Below are 8,598 nucleotides of genomic sequence, written 5' to 3'. Positions count from 1 at the left end.
GACGAGGATGTCGCTGCTGTGACTAGTCTGTCAGGTTGGTGCATGTACTTTGATGGTGCAGCCAACCATTCTGGATACGGGATAGGCGTCCTGTTGATATCCCCTCATGGTGATCACATTCCCAGATCTGTTCGGTTGGCATTCTCGGATCGACATCCTGCCACGAACAACATTGTTGAGTATGAGGCTTGTATATTGGGATTAGAGACAGCCCTCGAGCTCGGGATTAGACAGATGGAGGTGTTTGGTGACTCCAATCTGGTGTTGAGACATATTCAGGGCGAGTGGAAGACTAGAGATGTGAAGCTTAGGCCTTATCATGCATATTTGGAGCTACTGGTTGGGAGATTTGATGATTTGAGATATACCCATCTGCCTAGAGCACAGAACCAGTTTGTTGATGCTTTAGCTACTCTAGCTTCCATGATCGATATTCCCGTTGACGCCACTGTTCGACCTTTGTTGATCGAGTCGAGATCTGCTCCTGCCTACTGTTGCCTGATCGATGATGTGGAGCCAGATGATGGTCTGCCCTGGTACCATGACATATATCACTTCTTGAGACTTGGCGTGTACCCTGAGGCAGCCACGGCCAAGGATAGGAGGGCATTGAGACAGTTAGCCGCCCGATTCGTGATTTGTGGTGAGACATTATATAGACGATCAGCTGATGGGATGCTATTATTGTGCTTGGACCGTGCCTTCGCCGATCGAGTGATGAGAGAGGTTCATGCGGGAGTCTACGGACCACATATGGGAGGACATATGTTGGCCCGTAAGATCATGAGGACCGGTTACTTCTGGTTGACCATGGAGACGGATTGCTGCCAGTTTGTTCAGAGATGTCCCGAGTGTCAGATACATGGGAACCTCATTCATGTGCCACTTTCAGAGTTGCACGCACTGACTTCACCTTGGCCGTTTTCAGTATAGGGTATCAACATCATCGGGAAAATTTCGCCGAAATTTTCCAATGGTCATGAGTTCATCTTGGTCGCCATCAACTACTTCACCAAGTGGGTGGAGGCCGCTTCGTATGCGAGATTGACATCGTCTGGAGTTGCTAGTTTCATCAGATCGCACATTATTTGTCGCTACGGAGTCCCTCATGAGCTGATTTCGGATAGAGGGGTACATTTCAGGGCAGAGGTTGACACCTTGGTGCAGCAATATAGCATCCAACATCATAGGTCGTTTGCGTACAGGCCGCAGACGAACGGGGCAGTAGAAGCCGCGAATAAGAATATCAAGAGGATATTACGGAGGATGGTCGAGACTTCTCGGGATTGGTCAGAGAAGCTCCCATTTGCATTGTGGGCTTATCGGACCTCTTTTCGCATCTCTACAGGCGCCACACCCTACTCATTGGTATATGGCATGGAGGCGGTGCTACCCGTTGAGATTGAGATGGGTTCGTTGAGGGTAGCACTAGAGCAGCAGATTCCCGAGACATATTGGGCTCAGACTCGATTTGATCAGCTCAATCTCCTAGATGAGAGGAGATTGAGAGCAGCAGACCATGTTCGTGCATATCAGAGGAAGATGGCCCGCGCTTTCAAAAAGCGGGTCAAGCCCAGACCACTGCATGTAAGTGACTTAGTCTTGAAAGTCATCAGGGGATTGATCAGAGATCCTAGAGGGAAGTTCAGACCCAACTGGAGCGGACCTTATTTCATCAGGGAGTTGACCCCAGAGGGCGCTGCATGGCTGATGGATTTAGACGGAAACCGATTCTCAGAGCCAACCAATGTGGATCAGCTAAAGAGGTACTATGTTTGAGACCATGGTCGCAGGATGGGTGGCCATCATTTCGGTTAGCCATTACCTTGTTATTCATTTGTGATATATAGTCCGTTGCTAGCCCATTGAGCCTCGCATGCGCATTATAACCTTTCTTTCTTATCGTCTTGCTCACATTTTCACACCGGGATAGGGGCCCTTTAATGTATGCATGCGTTGTTTGGTAGTTTCATGAGCTTTGGACCTAGGGGCATGTTTTTCTCATTATCTTTTCCTATCACCACACCTCTGCATTTTCATCTCATCTTATTGGTTATGCTATTCATCTCTTCTTCCTTATCCTATCTACTATTTGTTTGTCTCATATTCTCTCCACCCTGAGTGGTGAGCCTCCTCAGTTCATCACATGGAGGATAGTCACATCATTTCCACCATCTATCTCACGGACATTGGTTTAGAGATCCTTAGTTTGAGAAGGTCATCTCGTTAGAGAGAGTTTTGGGTTGCCTTAGCACTTGGGTCGGTGTCTGTCCATTATCGACATCACCTTTGGGGTTCATTTGTTCATGTTCAGGGTATGTGTATTTGTATATATGTAAAAAAAAAAAAAAAAAAAAAAAAAAAAAAAAAAAAAAAAAATCAACCAAAAAAGAAAAAAGAAAAGAAAGAAAAAAATCATTATTATTATTATTAGCACATGTGTATATGTGCATAGTGTTCTCGATCATTGGGTATGTATATTGATGTCTGGAGGTCATTTTTATCGAGTATGTTCGTTATTGGGAGTTCGTATGTGAGCTCTCTGAGATCCCATGTTATTTGTATTGCTTCGTCATATCTATTTGTGAGAGAGATGAGTGACCTTCTCCTAAGGACTCCGAGTCATTGTCCTTCCCATCATTATATTCATTATTGATGTGACTTCACTTCATGTTTGATCTGAGTCGATCACTACCTTTCTTCACATATCCATTGTTTCGCTGTCATTTTTATCGTTGCTTGTGATTCATCTCATTCCCTTCACATCTTATTCTCCCCTTACAGCGACCCATCTCGGGTTCGATACTTCGCATCATCATTACACATATCACTACCAGTTCATTTTGCTTCATTTGTCTCCTTATCGATATCATATTCACGTTAGGCATTCTCAAGTCCATGGCTCATGGGGTTCACTATACATGTTGCATTTCATATATGAGGGCATGAGTTTTGATCATTGGGTATTTGAGCCTAGTTTCCTTTCATTTCTATCACCCTATCACCTTGGCCTACGTTACGTCCCGTGTCTTAAGACCACCCTGAGGCCATGGGATCAGATGTCGTCTTCGGCAGCCTATACTTGGACAGGTGATTGAGGTCTGGTTGATGTTTAGATATCGCCATGCTTCTTCTTCTGGGAGTCGCCTCTTTGATGTGTAGGTCTGATTCAGTTGTGTTCGGATTACCAGGATCGTGAGTTTGATGATGATTGATTTGGTGTCACCTGATTTTTTGACCTATCATACCTCTGGTGCCACACTGGGGCATATCCCATTTCATTTTGGAGGTTCATGGATCCTCACGGACTTGCGCGATCATCACTTACTGGATGCTCATCGAGACGTGGACATGATCGTTACCTTACAGAGCCTCTGAGATCCACCCAGCCAGGTCCGCGCTTCTCGACACTTGGATGCCATCATGCCTCTCTATCTGGGAGATACATTTTGGATATGTGTGCATGATTCAGTTATGGATTCGGACGACCATTGTTACATGTTCGATGACAGATGATTTCTTGTCGCTTGATTTCTGACCTGTCGTGCATCTGATGCCCATACTAGGGCATATTTTCCGTTTCGGATGAGATTTACGGACTTTCATAGAGGTCACATGTGCGATGATGGATGTTTTCATGACATTTGTTCTTCGGACCTGTCGCGCACCTGATGCCATACTGGGGCATATTTTGTTTCGGATGATCTTTATGGATCTTCGCAGAGGTCATAGGTTCGAGGATAGATGATTCCATGCTATCTGATCTCCGACCTATCATACATTTCGATGCCATACAGGGGCATATTTCGATTCGGATGAGATTTATAGATCATGAGCGAGTCGCGTGCTTATCCTTATTTGGCGAGATGTATGCAGAGATGATGATATATTCGCTATCCTCACGATGATTCCTTAGTGGAGCCTATCGAGAGCCATCTAGCCAGGCATGGATGACCTGAGCTCATCTGATTTTTCGACGTATTGCATTCTCGATGCCACATTGGGGCATATTCCCCATCTTGATCGAGATTTATAGATCCCCACTGGTTTACATGATCATCCACGGTTATGAGATACATGCCAGGTCGATGTTTGATTTCATTTTGTCCGGATACTCCGAGGAGCCTCTCTTGAGTCATTCAGCCAGGTTCATACCCTTTGATATGGTCGTGATTCCTAGATGGAGTTGTCTCTGGTGCCTGGATTTCCCGCGTCATCATTCCAGAGGGGTACATATCAGATCTGTTATGCGTCCCATTGGTGTTATTCTCGGGTCATCAAGACAGATCGGGTACATCTGATGTCATACTGGGGCATATTGCCTTCATTTAGCCTTGGAGGCGATCGTTCTCTCACATATCCGTTACAGTTTCCATCACTCGATCGAAATATATTGTATTCGCCTCACTGACCATTATTCCTGAGCTTTTCATCGATATAAGCTCTCAGCGGAGCATCGTTCGAGACTCGTAGAGTCCCTTTCAGCCATTTCCAGCGGATTGAGATTTGCAGCGGCATGTCACACTGGGGCATACCCCCATCCTTGAGTTTATCAGGCCTTTTGTGTACTTCCTCACTACTCAATCCATTTCTTGATCTTTGCGAGTCATCATACTGGGGCATATCCCCTCTAGCGCTTTTCTACTAGGGCATACCCCCTCTCTTTGGGTTTACCGTGTCTCTTGTTGATTTCATGGTTGTCGGACCCATTTGTCGATCTTTATGAGTTATCACATAGGGCATCCCCCTATTGCCACTGTCTTTTCGTTTGGGGCATCCCCCCATTGTCATTTCGTTAGGGGCATCCCCCCATTGTTTTTTCGTTTGGGGCATCCCCCACTGTCATTTTCGTTTGGGGCATCCCCCCACTGTCATTTACGTTTGGGGCATCCCCCCACTGTCATTTACGTTTGGGGCATCCCCCCACTGTCATTTCGTTTAGGGCATCCCCCTATTGCCACTGTCTTTTCATTTGGGGCATTCCCCTATTGTTATTTACGTTTGGGGCATCCCCCCACTGTCATTTACGTTTGGGGCATCCCCCCACTGTCATTTTCGTTTGGGGCATCCCCCCACTGTCATTTACGTTTGGGGCATCCCCCCACTGTCATTTACGTTTGGGGCATCCCCCCACTGTCATTTACGTTTGGGGCATCCCCCCACTGTCATTTCGTTTAGGGCATCCCCCTATTGCCACTGTCTTTTCATTTGGGGCATCCCCCCACTGTCATTTTCGTTTGGGGCATCCCCCCATTGTCATTTCGTTAGGGGCATCCCCCCACTGTCATTTACATTTGGGGCATCCTCCCACTGTCATTTACGTTTGGGGCATCCCCCCACTGTCATTTACGTTTGGGGCATCCCCCCACTATCATTTACGTTTGGGGCATCCCCCCACTGTCATTTCGTTTGGGGCATCCCCCCACTGTTATTTACGTTTGGGGCATCCCCTCACTGTCATTTACGTTTGGGGCATCCCCCACTGTCATTTACGTTTGGGGCATCCCCCCACTGTCATTTACGTTTGGGGCATCCCCCCACTGTCATTTACGTTTGGGGCATCCCCCCACTGTCATTTCGTTTGGGGCATCCCCCCACTGTCATTTACGTTTGAGGCATCCCCTCACTGTCATTTACGTTTGGGGCATCCCCCCACTGTCATTTACGTTTGGGGCATCCCCCCACTGTCATTTACGTTTGGGGCATCCCCCCACTATCATTTCGTTTGGGGCATCCCCCCATTGTTATTTACGTTTGGGGCATCCCCTCACTGTCATTTACGTTTGGGGCATCCCCCCACTGTCATTTACGTTTGGGGCATTCCCCCACTGTCATTTACGTTTGAGGCATCCCCCCACTATCATTTCGTTTGGGGCACCCCCCCACTGTCATTTACGTTTGGGGCATCCCCCCACTGTCATTTCGTTTGGGGCATCCCCTCACTGTCATTTACGTTTGGGGCATCCCCCCACTGTCATTTACGTTTGGGGCATCCCCCCACTGTCATTTCGTTTGGGGCATCCCCCCACTGTCATTTACGTTTGGGGCATCTCCCCACTGTTATTTACGTTTGGGGCATTCCTCTACTATCATTTCGTTTAGGGCATCCCCCTACCGTCATCTTGTTTAAGGCATCCTCCTATTTTTGGTCTGTTTAGGGCATCCCCCTATTTTCAGTTTGTTTAGGGCATTCCCCTACCGTCAGTTCGCTTAGGGCATCTCCCTTTGTTTCAGATTTATCACCACCGTAGGTCTTCACCTATGGGCCTTATCGTTTAGTGTTTAGAGTTAGCTTTTTGGTTTGACTTTCAGAGCTATTATTTTCTCAGTTTATCATTTAGAGTTAGTTTTTTTTGTTTGGCTTCCAGAGCCATTATTCTTCTAATTTAGTGTTTAGAGTTAGCTTTTTGATTAGGCTTCCAGAGCTATTATTTTTTCAGTTTGACATTCAGAGTCACCATCATCACTTTTCAGTTTCGGCGTTCAGAGCCATCACCGTGTTTTCAGTTTCGGCGTTCAAAGCCATTATTGGTTTTCAAATCAACATTCAGAGTCATCATCATCATTTCTGAGCTCCGGCGTCCAGAGTCATCATCACTTTTAGGTTTCGGCGTTCAGAGCCATCACCGTGTTTTCAGTTTGGCGTTCAGAGCCATCATCGGTTTTCAGATCGACATTCAGAGTCGCATCCTCAGTTTCGGCGTTCAGAGCCATCATTGCTTCTCAGTTTTGGCATTCATAGCCATCATTATTTTCGATTTAAGCTTCCAGAGCCATCATTGTCATCTTGTTTAGGCTTCCAGAGCCATTACTGTCATCTTGTTTAGGCTTCCAAAGCCATTACCATCATCTTGCTTAGGCTTCCAGAGCCATTACTATCATCTTGTTTAGGCTTCCAGAGCCATTTCCGTCATCTTGTTTAGGCTTTCAGAGCCATTACCGTCGTCTTATTTAGGCTTCCAGAGCCATCACTATCATCTCGTTTAGGCTTCCAGAGCCATCACTGTCGTCTCGTTTAGGCTTCCAGAGCCATCACTATCGTCTTGTTTAGGCTTCCAGAGCCATCATTGTCGTCTTGTTTAGGCTTCTAGAGCTGTTATTTCCTAATTCAGCTTTTAGAGTTAGTTTTTGGTTTGGCTTCCAGAGCTGTTATTTCTTAGTTTAGCTTTTAGGGTTAGTCTTTTGGTTTGGCTTCCAGAGCTTTTATTTTCTTGGTTTAGTGTTTAGAGTTAGCTTTTTGGTTTGGCTTCCAGAGCTTTTATTTTCTCAGTTTAGTGCTTAGAGTCGGCCTTGTCATCCAGAGTCACAACTCCTCGCGTTCATATCCACTGGCTTTGCGCATCTTGCCTTCATGGTTTTACATTCTCCCTCGGTTTTTCCTCACTCCGTTATCCTGTGCTTATCGCCTATTCATCTCGTAGTCCACATAGGGTAGTCCCCTTTGGGCGCTTTCTTGCTCGTACTCCAAGGTGGTTCGACCATTACTCATCTTTGACATTGATCTCTTGAGTCACCTGTAGAGACGTCTTAGAGGGAGTCTGGGTCTTTGGTGCGGTTTCAGAGGCATTTTGAGAGATCCACTCTCCTTTTAGGATTTTAGGACACTTTCTGTACCTCTGATGGTTCGGATGAGTTTCTATTCTACGTGTATACCTTTAGGGGTCTCTCTTTTTCTTCGATAGAGTTCACTTCGTTACACTCATTACTCACACTTGCTTTTCACTCCAATGTTCACATTCCTTACACTCGTGAACTCTACCGAAGAGGGGCATATTTGTAGACCCCCTCAAAGGGTGTTCGTTTTTTTATTATTATTATTATTTGATTATCTCACCTAGCCACTTGGAAGAGGGGATTCTCGGGCAGCTAAATGGGGGATGGGAAGTGAAAGAAAGCGGCTGAGGAGAAGGAGCCGTTTCTCGGGCAGCAAAAGGAGGCTGGCAGCCAAAGATGATGATGGGTGAGCTGTTCTTGAGCAGCCGAAAGAGTTTGAGGTGAAAGGAGCAGGGGGGCTGCAGGGGGACAAGGGAGATATTTCAGTGGCTTGCTAAGGAAGACAGGGGGAGAGGAGGTTTAAAAAGCAAGAAGAGAGGTTGAAGAGAGGGTCGGGGGGTTTTTTTTTAGACTGCTGTGGAGAAGGGTCCAGGGAGGTTCTGGGAGTTAGAGGAAGAAGCTTGGAGTCCTGTTGGTTTTTGCTGGAGAAAAAAATACTTCCTCAGGTATGGTTACTGCAGGCTTATTGATGTTTTTAGCTGTTACCTCTCTTCCATATCTCTTATTGATGTTTGGATATTCGTTTGCTTAGGGTGGATAATGAAGGCCACCTGTTGTTTGTTGAAGATGTGATCCTAAACTCATGTTTTTGAGGTTGTTAATCTTACTATGCCATGTTTCTACTGTGAAATATTCCACAGTCATGCCAATAGTTGCATTTGATGTATTCATTCTCACCTATGCATGGCCATTTCTATTCCTCACTACTCTACCTTCATTACTTCATACCTGTCAAAACCCGTCATGATGTCCATTACAGTGTTCATTTCTCTCCTTACCCCCCTCGTCCATTTCATACATGCACGCGTGAAGCCCCAACGCATG

Source organism: Vitis vinifera, chromosome 14 (assembly GCF_030704535.1).
Source record: "Vitis vinifera cultivar Pinot Noir 40024 chromosome 14, ASM3070453v1".
In the NCBI taxonomy this organism is placed as follows: domain Eukaryota; kingdom Viridiplantae; phylum Streptophyta; class Magnoliopsida; order Vitales; family Vitaceae; genus Vitis; species Vitis vinifera.
This window is presented reverse-complemented; position numbering follows the sequence as displayed.